The following is a 13,853-nucleotide window of genomic DNA, read 5'->3' as shown; positions in this document are numbered from 1 at the left end:
AAAATATTTACCAAATGTCTATAAGTGTCAAGGAATGATTATCAGGCAAGTTAACAGCATTACAGCTCATAAAATGTCTTCATAGGAACTGCTATTGGACAGGATGAGTGTTGAATCTATATGATTCCAGGAATTTTTGGATTTAGCATAATGACATATTCTCCAAATGACAAGAATTAAGGGAAATCTGAGGAGATTTTTTAAACATTCTCAATTCCTGGCTCAATGTTGGATGTGAAACTTCCCTTCCCTACACCAGGGGATGAAAGATATAATGTGTCATTATTCAACTCAAAGTCCAAATGATATGGAACATTTATGCCTTTGCAACTCTTGCTGTAATATAAAAATTCTGAGGAAATCTATTGGGTTCATATATATTGCTGTTGACACATGGTCTGTTGAAGGCCGTTCAAGAGAAAATTGCCCTTTGGAATATTTATGGCGTGGATGTTAATGAAATCATGGCAGCTGTGGATGGAGAACATTATCTTCAAAACATGTTTTTGGAAATGTTTTGATAAAAAGTTTTCAGGCCTCAGATGTAGAGCTTGAGGCCAGAATGTTCCCATTGTATCCAGGGAGCAGAACATAGGATGAACGGAAAGGAACTGTTGAATATAATTAAGTGGATCTCCAGACAGCAGAAGCCTTAAAATACACACATAGCTGTAAATGTGTGTATTATGCCTACATAAGAATCAGGTTTCACAACTGCTCCATCCTAGATCCTAGCAGACATGAAGAAGCTGTGTGCTTTCATTATTGTCTTTTTTCCCTGAAGTTTTCTCTCATCCTGTGCAGCTTGACTGAACCCAATTGCTTTTGGAGGATAAGGAAGAGTGAAGATAATGATGGAGATTTGTGAAATGACTGTGGTTTTGGCCTTTTTACACTCCAGAGCCCTATTGAAAATTTTTATAATTGCATTATTAATTTTAGGTAAGTTATTAAATTTATTTCTTGCTTCAATATTATGAATTAGAAATATGCAATTGTGTACACAACCGGTGAGATTCTGTCCTGTTTATCCCCTTGTAACTTTAGGAACAACAGAATATTAATTATAACTTCAACCACTATTTTAATATTTTCAAGTGTGTCACAGTTTACCTTAGCCTTACTACATTGGCTCTAGTTCACAAAGCTGGAAAATAAGAGAGACTGGATTCTATCTCTTGAATCTTTTTTGATATCATATGTTTTTACCTTTACCTTGAATTCATAATTCTCACTTTGGGCAAGTGACTGCATCACTGTCTCTCTTCAGCTTTCTGCCAAGCATTCCTGTATAAGCATGCATCTAAAGGACTCACTAAAATGGTTATCTAATTTTGGCCTCTAAAAGTTGGACATACACTTATACATTGAAATATGTGTGGTGTAGTGGTGGAAGGATGTCTACTATATATGATTACATGTATATTATTACATATATATTATGAGCACATATATGTGCTTTGCATTATAAAATAGTCTTTAAATGAGCCCCTCCTGTCATTCTGGGGCTGTCCCTGAATATGGAAAAAGCCTGCAGAACTGTTATACTGTTACCAGAATATCTTTTCATCCAGTGATGCAAACACTCAGGCACATATTAGAATTATTATCTGCATTATATAGATAGTCAATATTTATTTAATTTTTAAAAATGTGTAACATTAGTGAAGATCTAGGAGAATAAATGTACTTCTTGTGGATAAGAAGTTCTCAATGTGGCTACATACTTCTTAGATCCCAAGTGTGAGATGTTATCATTAGTGGCTGCAGATCACGAGAGAAGGGATGCTGAAATCACTCAAATTTTAGCTAACCAATGTGCTTGGAACTTCATTTTTTCATAAAGTGAAGTTTCCTGCACTTTTCTATCCTGCACTCTCATCCCATTTCTTAATTTTTTTTTGTATTTTTGGGATTTAAACAAAATATTTTCTAATTGTTAGCCACAGTATACTGTGTACACTTTGATAGTAGTGGTGGCTTCACATTATTGTAATTCTGTGTGAGGTCAGTAGAAATTTCATTTCTGATGCATTCTATATCATCCCAGATCTCATTGGAAAAAATAGTGAACATTCTCACTGACACTTCTATAAGCGATAGTAAGATTTAAATTTACAAATATGTGAATTATGTCAATACACTTTTACGGTTTAGAAAGGAAAACTTAGCTCCAAACAGTCAATTTAAATGTGCTAATTTCAGCAAAAGAGCATGTTTGTTGTTTTACTTCTGATGAGAGGTAATTGCTAATAATAACAGATGAATATATGAACTGCCAACTGTGCTTGGGCAGAGGTACACATTCCAAGTGAAAGAAAATCTTACTGCTCAGACAACTTAAAGAATTAAGAAGACTGAAGTGTTAAGAGAAATCTCAAACCACTTTTATAAAATGAAAATAGTAACAACACACTAAAAGGTAACTTTAAGGTGATGTGTAATGGAACCTATAAGATATTATTCAGGTTACATAGTATATTGTATCATTTTTTTGAACTTGAAATGAATAAATAAATTTAAGTTGAATATATCCTTGTATATTTATTGTTAAATGAATACTAACAGATAAAACTATTAAAAGCATGTTCTAAGAACAAGGAAATATTATTTGTAATGCTTCTTACTATGCATAAAATTAGCATTTTCATAATGTTTAACTTGAAAGTTTTTCCTAATTTGAAATTTAAAAAATGTTCTTACTGATACCATAAATTCTCTTCTAAAAACACTGATTTGCTTTTTGAAGTAAACTGATTGTTAGATAATTTACACAGATACATAATTCATTTTTCGTACACTTACTCTATATTAGGTAGAATTATATATGGGCTTTTGAATATATTTATAAATGATTCACTTTTTAATATTTTATGCTCTTTTGATACTCTGCTTGATACTTGAAGGATATTTTGAGTTTTGAAACAAGTTAGTATGCAACATTAGGTTTAGGATCATGAGTAATAGACATTATTAAATATGCATTAATGATATTTTTAGGGTGTAACAGTATATGAATATAAAAGTTGAACAAAATTTTTGATGTAGTATATGATTGAAAAATATCAAATATTATTAACATGTTTGAATATAAAGTACATTTAAATACTAAAAATATAAGGCAAATACGTTATGTATTTCAAGTGTAGTTTAAGTAATGCTTCTTTTTTTTTTTTTTTTTTTTTTTTTATTAACTTGAGTATTTCTTATATACATTTCGAGTGTTATTCCCTTTCCCGGTTTCCGGGCAAACATCCCCCTCCCCCCTCCCCTTCCTTATGGGTGTTCCCCTCCCAACCCTCCCACCATTGCCGCCCTCCCCCCATAGACTAGTTCACTGGGGGTTCAGTCTTAGCAGGACCCAGGGCTTCCCCTTCCACTGGTGCTCTTACTAGTATATTCATTGCTACCTATGGGGTCAGAGTCCAGGGTCAGTCCATGTATAGTCTTTAGGTAGTGGCTTAGTCCCTGGAGGCTCTGGTTGCTTGGCATTGTTGTACTTTTGGGGTCTCGAGCCCCTTCAAGCTCTTCCAGTTCTTTCTCTGATTCCTTCAATAGGGGACCTATTCTCAGTTCAGTGGTTTGCTGCTGGCATTCGCCTCTGTATTTGCTGTATTCTGGCTGTGTCTCTCAGGAGCGATCTACATCCGGCTCCTGTCGGTCTGCACTTCTTTGCTTCATCCATCTAGTCCAATTGGGTGGCTGTATATGTATGGGCCAAATGTGGGACAGGCTCTGAATGGGTGTTCCTTCAGTCTCTGTTTTAATCTTTGCCTCTCCCTTCCCTGCCAAGGGTATTCTTTTTCCTCATTTAAAGAAGGAGTGAAGCATTCACATTTTGATCATCCGTCTTGAGTTTCGTTTGTTCTAGGGATCTAGGGTAATTCAAGCATTTGGGCTAATAGCCACTTATCAATGAGTGCATACCATGTATGTCTTTCTGTGATTGGGTTAGTTCACTCAGGATGATATTTTCCAGTTCCAACCATTTGCCTACGAATTTCATAAACTCGTTGTTTTTGATAGCTGAGTAATATTCCATTGTGTAGATGTACCAGATTTTCTGTATCCATTCCTCTGTTGAAGGGCATCTGGGTTCTTTCCATTTTCTGGCTATTATAAATAAGGCTGCAATGAACATAGTGGAGCACGTGTCTCTTTTATATGTTGAGGCATCTTTTGGGTATATGCCCAAGAGAGGTATAGCTGGATCCTCAGGCAGTTCAATGTCCAATTTTCTGAGGAACCTCCAGACTGATTTCCAGAATGGTTTTACCAGTCTGCAATCCCACCAACAATGGAGGAGTGTTCCTCTTTCTCCACATCCTCGCCAGCATCTGCTGTCACCTGAGTTTTTGATCTTAGCCAATCGCACTGGTGTGAGGTGAAATCTCAGGGTTGTTTTGATTTGCATTTCCCTTATGACTAAAGATGTTGAACATTTCTTTAGGTGTTTCTCAGCCATTCGGCATTCCTCAGCTGTGAATTCTTTGTTTAGCTCTGAACCCCATTTTTTAATAGGGTTATTTGTTTCCCTGCGGTCTAACTTCTTGAGTTCTTTGTATATTTTGGATATAAGGCCTCTATCTGTTGTAGGGTTGGTAAAGATCTTTTCCCAATCTGTTGGTTGCCGTTTTGTCCTAACCACAGTGTCCTTTGCCTTACAGAAGCTTTGCAGTTTTATGAGATCCCATTTGTCAATTCTTGATCTTAGAGCATAAGCCATTGGTGTTTTGTTCAGGAAATTTTTTCCAGTGCCCATGTGTTCCAGATGCTTCCCTAGTTTTTCTTCTATTAGTTTGAGTGTGTCTGGTTTGATGTGGAGGTCCTTGATCCACTTGGACTTAAGCTTTGTACAGGGTGATAAGCATGGATCGATCTGCATTCTTCTACATGTTGCCCTCCAGTTGAACCAGCACCATTTGCTGAAAATGCTATCTTTTTTCCAATGGATGGTTTTGGCTCCTTTGTCAAAAATCAAGTGACCATAGGTGTGTGGGTTCATTTCTGGGTCTTCAATTCTATTCCATTGGTCTATCTGTCTGTCTCTGTACCAATACCATGCAGTTTTTATCACTATTGCTCTGTAATACTGCTTGAGATCAGGGATAGTGATTCCCCCTGAAGTCCTTTTATTGTTGAGGATAGTTTTAGCTATCCTGGGTTTTTTGTTATTCCAGATGAATTTGCAGATTGTTCTGTCTAAATCTTTGAAGAATTGGATTGGTATTTTGATGGGGATTGCATTGAATCTGTAGATCGCTTTTGGTAAAATGGCCATTTTTACTATATTAATCCTGCCAATCCATGAGCATGGGAGATCTTTCCATCTTCTGAGGTCTTCTTCAATTTCTTTCTTCAGTGTCTTGAAGTTCTTATTGTACAGATCTTTTACTTGCTTGGTTAAAGTCACACCGAGGTACTTTATATTATTTGGGTCTATTATGAAGGGTGTCGTTTCCCTAATTTCTTTCTCGGCTTGTTTCTCTTTTGTATAGAGGAAGGCAACTGATTTATTTGAGTTAATTTTATACCCAGCCACTTTGCTGAAGTTGTTTATCAGCTTTAGTAGTTCTCTGGTGGAACTTTTGGGATCACTTAAATATACTATCATATCATCTGCAAATAGTGATATTTTGACCTCTTCTTTTCCGATCTGTATCCCTTTGATCTCCTTTTGTTGTCTGATTGCTCTGGCTAGAACTTCAAGAACTATATTGAATAAGTAGGGAGAGAGTGGGCAGCCTTGTCTAGTCCCTGATTTTAGTGGGATTGCTTCAAGTTTCTCTCCATTTAGTTTAATGTTAGCAACTGGTTTGCTGTATATGGCTTTTACTATGTTTAGGTATGGGCCTTGAATTCCTATTCTTTCCAGGACTTTTATCATGAAGGGGTGCTGAATTTTGTCAAATGCTTTCTCAGCATCTAATGAAATGATCATGTGGTTCTGTTCTTTCAGTTTGTTTATATAATGGATCACGTTGATGGTTTTCCGTATATTAAACCATCCCTGCATGCCTGGGATGAAGCCTACTTGATCACGGTGGATGATTGTTTTGATGTGCTCTTGAATTCGGTTTGCCAGAATTTTATTGAGTATTTTTGCGTCGATATTCATAAGGGATAAGTAATGCTTCTTATTTTGTATTTGTGGAATTACATCTCCACGATTATATTATAACAGTCTTACTCAGTTTGGCTCTAATGTAGTTTGAAGATGGTATTCAGAGATAAAATAGTCCCCTTATTGACTTTCACAATTAAAAAAATTATCATATGTTAGTGTCCTAGTTCTATGAATTCTTAAATTGTATTCAAATCTTAAGATCTCTAATTTATGAGACTTATTTCATGACATTTAGACAGAGATTTAGAATTTCTTGTGTTACAAATTTAACTGCAATTGAAATTTTATTTTTCAAACATCTCAGTTAATCATCATTATGCTTGTTTTTAGAATACCAGCAAGAAAATATGAATTTTTTCTGGTACTGTTTTTTTGCTACCGATGAGATCAACAAGAATCCTTATCTTTTACCCAACATGTCATTGATGTTTATCATCATTGCTGCTCTGTGTGAAGATACAATGGGAGTTCTGGATAAAGAATATTCACATCAAAACAACAGTTACAAACTAATTAATTATAACTGTGAAAGAAAGCAAAGTTGTGATGTAGACCTTATAGGACCGTCATGGATAACTTCCTTAAAAATGTCAATTCATTCAAAGACACCAAAGGTAATGATATGTGACACTGGACAGATTACCAACTTTTAAATTCCATTTATATGGGCCTACAAGAAAACTTGGACACCGTGCAGTTGTGGGTATGCTGCTGCCACACACACACACACACACACACACACACACACACACACACACTAAAATAATCGGATTGTATAATTCTACTGGGCAAACAGGAAAAATTGTTTTCTAGAACATTCAGAATTGTCAGGAATATTCTAGAATATGAAAAATATATGATATTTATAGTTTAATTTTACTACCCACAATCTGAGTTCTGAACGGTGAGTAACTTTACTTGTATTTATGTCCAAACCTCCTAACAATCATATTCCTCACGTGGATGATTCATCCTCTCTTCTATACTATTCATATTTTCTCTGGATCATTTAACCCTAACCTGAGGGACCATGACCAGTTTCCCTATACCTAACAGATAGCAACCAAGGACACATATTTGTTCCATGGCATGGTCTCCTTGATGTTTCATTTTGGATGGACTTGGATAGGACTGGTCATCTCAGATGATGACCAAGGTATTCAGTTTCTTTCAGACTTGAGAGAAGAAATGCAAAGGCATGCAATCTGTTTAGCTTTTGTGAATATGATCCCAGAAACCATGCAGATATACAAGACAAGGGTTAAGATATATGACCAACAACTTATGACATCTTCAGCAAAGGTTGTTATCATTTATGGAGAAGTGAACTCCACTCTAGAACTCAGCTTTAGAAGATGGGCATATTTATGTGCACAGAGAATCTGGATCACAACCTCACAATGGGATGTCATCACACATAAAGAAGATTTCAGCCTTGATTTCTTCCACGGGACTGTCACTTTTGCCCACCACCACAATGACATTGCTGTATTTAGGAATTTTATGCAAACAATAAACACATCCATGTATCCAGTAGACATTTCGCAGTCTATGCTGGAATGGAATCATTTTAACTGTTCAATCTCAAAGAACAAGAAGAAAATGGATTGTTTTACATTCAGCAACCCATTGGAATGGTTAACACAGCACACATTTGACATGGTCCTGAGTGAAGAAGGTTACAATTTGTATAATGCTGTGTATGCTGTGGCCCACACCTACCATGAACTCATTTTTCAACAAGTAGAGTCTCAGAAAATGGCAGAACCCAAAGGAGTATTCACTGACTGTCAGCAGGTAACATTTCTTACATTTCATTATGCTTAGATTTAACAATGTGACCTTTCAGGCCCCTGAGAAGTTCACATACATTTGTTACAGGTTATCTCTCAGTGTAAAGTTTTCTATACTGCAAAACTCCAAAATGAATTTTTTACATGGATATATATCCTGCACAGTGATAAGTTTTAATAGGAGACAATACATTTTTATAAATATCAGTGAATTGTGTGACAATGTGTTTCAACATTTAACCAAATGAGTTCAAAATTTAAAAGGAGCCAAGAGTTTTATCATAAAATTCTTAAGTGATGACTAGACCGGAATATTTTTCTCAAGAAGAATTTCTCAAAAATAAGTACATGTGCTCTGATAATAGTTATTCATTTAAATTAATAATTATTTATAAAAAACAAATGATGAAGAGTGCACATTTTATTAAGGTTATGTTTATGTCATATATGTATTCGGTATGTACATGATTGACCCACTACCATCCTTTAGTTCCAAAACTTCCAGACTTTTTAACTTCCCCTTATTTCTTACATATGTGGCTTCAGCTTTTAAATATTATTATTGACAAACATGTGTACACATACACACACATTCCATGTGATTTGTTCTGTGGTAATCATTTATTCTAGCTTTTTTTTTTACCATCGAACATTAATTTGAAGTATATTAACTTGTAATTATACAATATAACATGTGATTATAACTTGTAATAATGCAGTATCATGTACTTTACTACATGGGATTAATTTAACACACCTGTCTTTTCTGAAAGACATTAAAAGATTATGGGACATTCTCAATTTGGCATATTCTGTATTGATATGCATATGTAATCTTCTAATGATTAATCTCATTTAGGTGGCTTCTTTGCTAAAAACTAGGGTATTTATTAACCCTGTTGGAGAACTGGTAAACATGAATCATAAGGAAAATCAGTGTGCCATGTATGACATTTTCATGATTTGGAATTTTCCACAAGGCCTTGGATTAAAAGTGAAAATAGGAAGCTATTTTCCTTGTTTACCACAGAGTCAACAACTTCATATATCTGAAGACTGGCTGTGGGTCACAGGAGAAACATTGGTAAGTATACTACAATTTTTACTTTTTTAAAGATATCTAAATTTTAAAATAGCAAGCACTCAAATAATATCCATGTGGTTAAGACCAATTAATATGCTCATAAATTTCCATTCTCAGTTACAAGCACCAAAATTTAATAACACTGAAATTCACAGGAGAAACATTGGTAAGTATACTACAATTTTTACTTTTTTAAAGATATCTAAATTTTAAAATAGCAAGCACTCAAATAATATCCATGTGGTTAAGACCAATTAATATGCTCATAAATTTCCATTCTCAGTTACAAGCACCAAAATTTAATAACACTGAAATTCACAGGAGAAACATTGGTAAGTATACTACAATTTTTACTTTTTTAAAGATATCTAAATTTTAAAATAGCAAGCACTCAAATAATATCCATGTGGTTTAGACCAATTAATATGCTCATAAATGACCATTCTCAGTTACAAGCACCAAAATTTAATAACACTGAAATTCATGTAATCTGGTCATAGGGATCAAAGGACTCTGAATTCCATGTCCAACTGTATCCATGTGACTATTTACCCCATACTACAGAAATATATTTATTAAATTTATAGCAATATACATACACACAGACACATATGTGTGTGTATGTGTGTATATATATGTATATATATATACATATATACGTACCTACACATAAACCATGAAATTATCTGCTTATATGAACATAGTTGTAGCCCAATTGAGTATAGAATAGATTCATTAAGAGAAGTATTTTTCCAGATTCAAACTTTTCTTTTGCTAATTTATAGATTTTTATTATTAATTTTATTTATTTACATTTAATATTATCCTCCTTCTCAGTTTCCCCTCCTCTGCAGAGTATTGCCTTATCTGGCATCAGAGTAAAGAAAGGCCCTTAGTTATGTGGAGCGTGCATGCCACAGATTATGAGAATGTTAGATCAGTGAGACCAGGGTGGCCAAATTGTTGGAGAAGCTCTCTAATAGAAGCAGGGGGAGGGATGGAATGGGGATTAAAGGTTGTCTTTTACACTTAGGCAAATATCATTAATTGTATGAGAGTCTTATATGAAATTCTTTGTTCTTACTCAATGAACGATTCTTTCTTGATATATCCTACCTTCTCTCTCCTTACAACTCAGTGTTCTTATTATTATATTTCAAAATCTTGAGAGAAATACTGATGCCACATAAATGTTCCATTTGAATTAACAAGTTTAGCAAGGACAAAATTTAAATTCTGACACCAGAAATGTTACATATATATTACATGACATAGTAATTATTGTATGACATTCAGTGTATTGCAGGTTAATACAAAATAATAAATTATCAGAGGAATATATCTGGTAATATCCCATATATTAATCTGTGGATCATTTTACATATGATGTATTCATGAACTACACACACATACACATTAAATACATATTTGTATATCAAATATAACGTGCATTGTTTATGTATATATATTTTATACATATATGTGTATGTGTGTGTGTGTGTGTCTGTGTATGTCTGGATGTCTGTGTGTTTGTCTGTCTGTGTGTCTGTATGTGTATTGCCTCAGGTTCCCTCCTCAGTGTGTAGTGTGACATGTACTGCAGGATTCAGAAAAATTCATCAGAAACAAACAGCCAAATGCTGCTTTGATTGTGTCCAGTGCCAAGAAATTGAGATTGCCAATGATACAGGTACATGCTTGCATGCAGAAGAAAAGATGATGAATTTGAATATCTTCTCTTTACAAACTAGAAATATGATATGACCTAGATGGAAACTACAGTCCAAAAATCTCCATGTTTCAGAATTTAATTAGTTAAATAATATCAGTTTCTCTTGGACCCAGTAAATTACCTGCAATATCTTCTACAAACAACTCATGTATGTCACAATATAATGGTTAATGGTTTTATATTATGCAGAAAATGTTTAGGGGGACATACATGTGTAACATTTTTTAAAAAATAATTTTAGGCATAACCTGAGCAGATGTTTATTCTTCTTCGATTCTTTGTACAAAGAATCTTAACTACATGTACAGTCCACAATCTTTCTGTCATCCGGCTTAGTCCCTGACAAAGACAAGATGCTCAGAACAACAAGTGTTCTCTAGTGAAACACATTTTTAGAGCTTACATGGCACAAAGGATTAGACATTTCCTATCAAAGAATTAGAAAAAGAGTGATGATTTCAAGAATGCAACAAGAGATAGGAGAGTGCTTATCATTAATCACAGCCTAACTAAGGAAAGCGGGATGAATGTCAATATCGATAATCTTCATGCCATAACCTTCTATACTCATAACCAAGGAAATTGTAGTTGCGGGAAAGGAAATTGTACCACAACAAGAGGGACATGCATAAAATTATGAGGCATAAGGCCTCAAGAATGAAAATATTCCTTTACTCATACAGTATTTGAATGAGGAATTGTGTGCTCACAAGCCTATGTGTAGATACAAAAAAAGTGAATAATTCACAAAGCAAACAAAATACATAATGTTTTTCATCAACTGGCATCAATAAATACCTCAGTATACTTCCCTTGTCTCTGAATAGTGAAATTATGGTTTAAGAAATAAAATAAACTGAGATTATACATATTAGTAATCATATTTTTATTTTATTTTTGTTTAAGCGATAACTTTTCCATTTTCTATGATGATGATTTGTTCTATCACAAAGCATAGGTAAATAGATAGCAAACTCAAGTTAGTAGTTCCTAGAGCAATAATGAACAAAATATTTTCTCAACCCTAAAATATTTATTGATATATCTTCTGAATAAAACAAATATACAATTATTAACTATATGATTATGATAACTTATAAGGGATTATTGTTCTTTGCCAGCAGATATGGAGCAGTGTGTGAAGTGTCCAGATGATTCGTATGCCAACTTAGAACAAACCGAGTGCCTCCAAAGAGCTGTGACATTTCTCGCTTATGAAGATTCATTGGGGATGGGTCTAGGGTGCATGGCCCTGTCCTTTTTAGCCATCACAATTCTAGTACTAGTCACTTTTGGTAAGTACAGGGATACTCCCATTGTGAAAGCCAATAACCGCATTCTCAGCTACATCCTGCTCATATCTCTAGTCTTCTGTTTTCTGTGCTCATTGCTCTACATTGGACATCCCAACCAGGCCACCTGCATCCTGCAGCAAACTACATTTGCAATATTTTTCACTGTTGCTATTTCTAGTGTGTTGGCCAAAACAATAACTGTGGTCACAGCTTTCAAGCTCACTACTCCAGGGAGAAGGATAACAAAGATGATCATAAAAGGGGCAACTAACCTGCTCATTCCCATTTGTACACTAATCCAACTTGTTCTCTGTGCAATCTGGTTGGTGACATCGCCTCCATTTATTGACAGAGATATACAATCTGAACATGAGAAGATAATCATCACTTGCAACAAAGGCTCAGTCATAGCCTTCCACTTTGTCTTGGGATATTTGGGCTCCTTGGCTCTGGGGAGCTTCACTGTGGCTTTCTTGGCTAGGAACCTTCCTGACAGATTTAATGAGGCCAGTTCCTAACATTCAGCATGTTGGTGTTCTACAGTGTTTGGATCACCTTCCTCCCTGTCTACCACAGCACCAGGGGGAAGGTTATGGTTATTGTGGAGGTTTTCTCCATCTTGGCTTCCAGTGCAGGGTTGCTAGGGTGTATATTTTTCCAAAAGTGTTATGTTCTTTTAGTTCACCCAGATTTAAATGTTCTTCAGAAATAAAAACATAAATTGCTTTAGCAACCTTTTGATACTTTTAAAACATTAGGTGATGATCAACATATCTATTTTGCTTTGTCTTAACAAAAGTTTTCATAAATCATCAATGAAAATTAAGTAATATCTAGCGAAAGTACTTTTACCATCAGACAGCACTGCCTAAAGCAATAAAATTAGTAAGTTTTGGTGGCAAATGAGCTCTCAGAAACCTAAACATATTGAGAACAGGAAATCTGTTAAGGAAAGGCTACAAGTGCTTTGATTTGTAGACATGTGTTTAAGAAACGTTCTTAATTAAGGATTAGTGTAAGGTGACTCTGCTTCATGTAGCCAGTGCCACCTCCAAGCAAGTTGTTCTGGGAGCTATAAGGAAGAAGACTGTCATAGGATGGACATGAAACCAGCGATGAGCATTACTCAATGGAATACTCGTTGAATCACTGCATCCATGTTCTTTTCTTGGCTTCATTCAATTAAGCGTGACCCAGGTACATAGGGAAATAACACTTTTCTCATATATGTTTTGACCATGTTGTTTTGTTACAGCAACATAAACTGAAACATCAGCTAATTGGTAACTTGCCTTGAGTGGGAATTGGAATGGCATATATTACGCATACAATGAAAGGCATTGATTTGAAAAGAGAAACAAGATTGAATCTTATTAGAGGGTGGAGCATCGTTAGAAAGTTTAATATTGTCAGTGGTCACCACAGAGGTATGAGATATTGGAATAGCTTCATAATATACTATGAAGATATTCAAAATATCAAATAAGATACTAAGAAGAGTACACTATATGAAAAGGACTTTGGGGTTCAGATTTTGGCTGTACTTGATCTTTATATGAAAACATACCATATCATTACAAAATGTAAGAGTGTCCCATTCAGTGAGAAAAACTGGTAAGAAAAATAATGTAATACAAAATAACTTTTTCAATATTTGGTCAGTGAAGTCTGCAGACATAAAAAACACTTTAGATGAAGAATCTCACGCAATTTCTCAAAACAGGAATAACTAAAAATTATTGTTTCAATTATATACACAAAGACACAGATACAAAATCATACTACTATTTCTGAACAATAGTTTGTGAAACAGTGTCATGTT

At 34.7% G+C, this 13,853-nt stretch overlaps 1 pseudogene; it reads left to right on the top strand.

The window, feature by feature from the left end:
* The first annotated feature begins 740 nt into the window (after positions 1 to 740).
* On the top strand, positions 741 to 13,063 carry Vmn2r116l-ps21 (vomeronasal 2, receptor 116 like, pseudogene 21; annotated as a pseudogene).
* The last annotated feature ends 790 nt before the right edge of the window (positions 13,064 to 13,853 follow it).

This window comes from Rattus norvegicus, chromosome 1 (genome assembly GCF_021556685.1).
Source record: "Rattus norvegicus strain SHRSP/BbbUtx chromosome 1, alternate assembly SHRSP_T2T, whole genome shotgun sequence".
NCBI classification, from domain to species: Eukaryota; Metazoa; Chordata; class Mammalia; order Rodentia; family Muridae; genus Rattus; species Rattus norvegicus.
The sequence above is the reverse complement of the archived record's forward strand: the minus strand, read 5'-3'. Positions and strand labels throughout refer to the sequence as shown.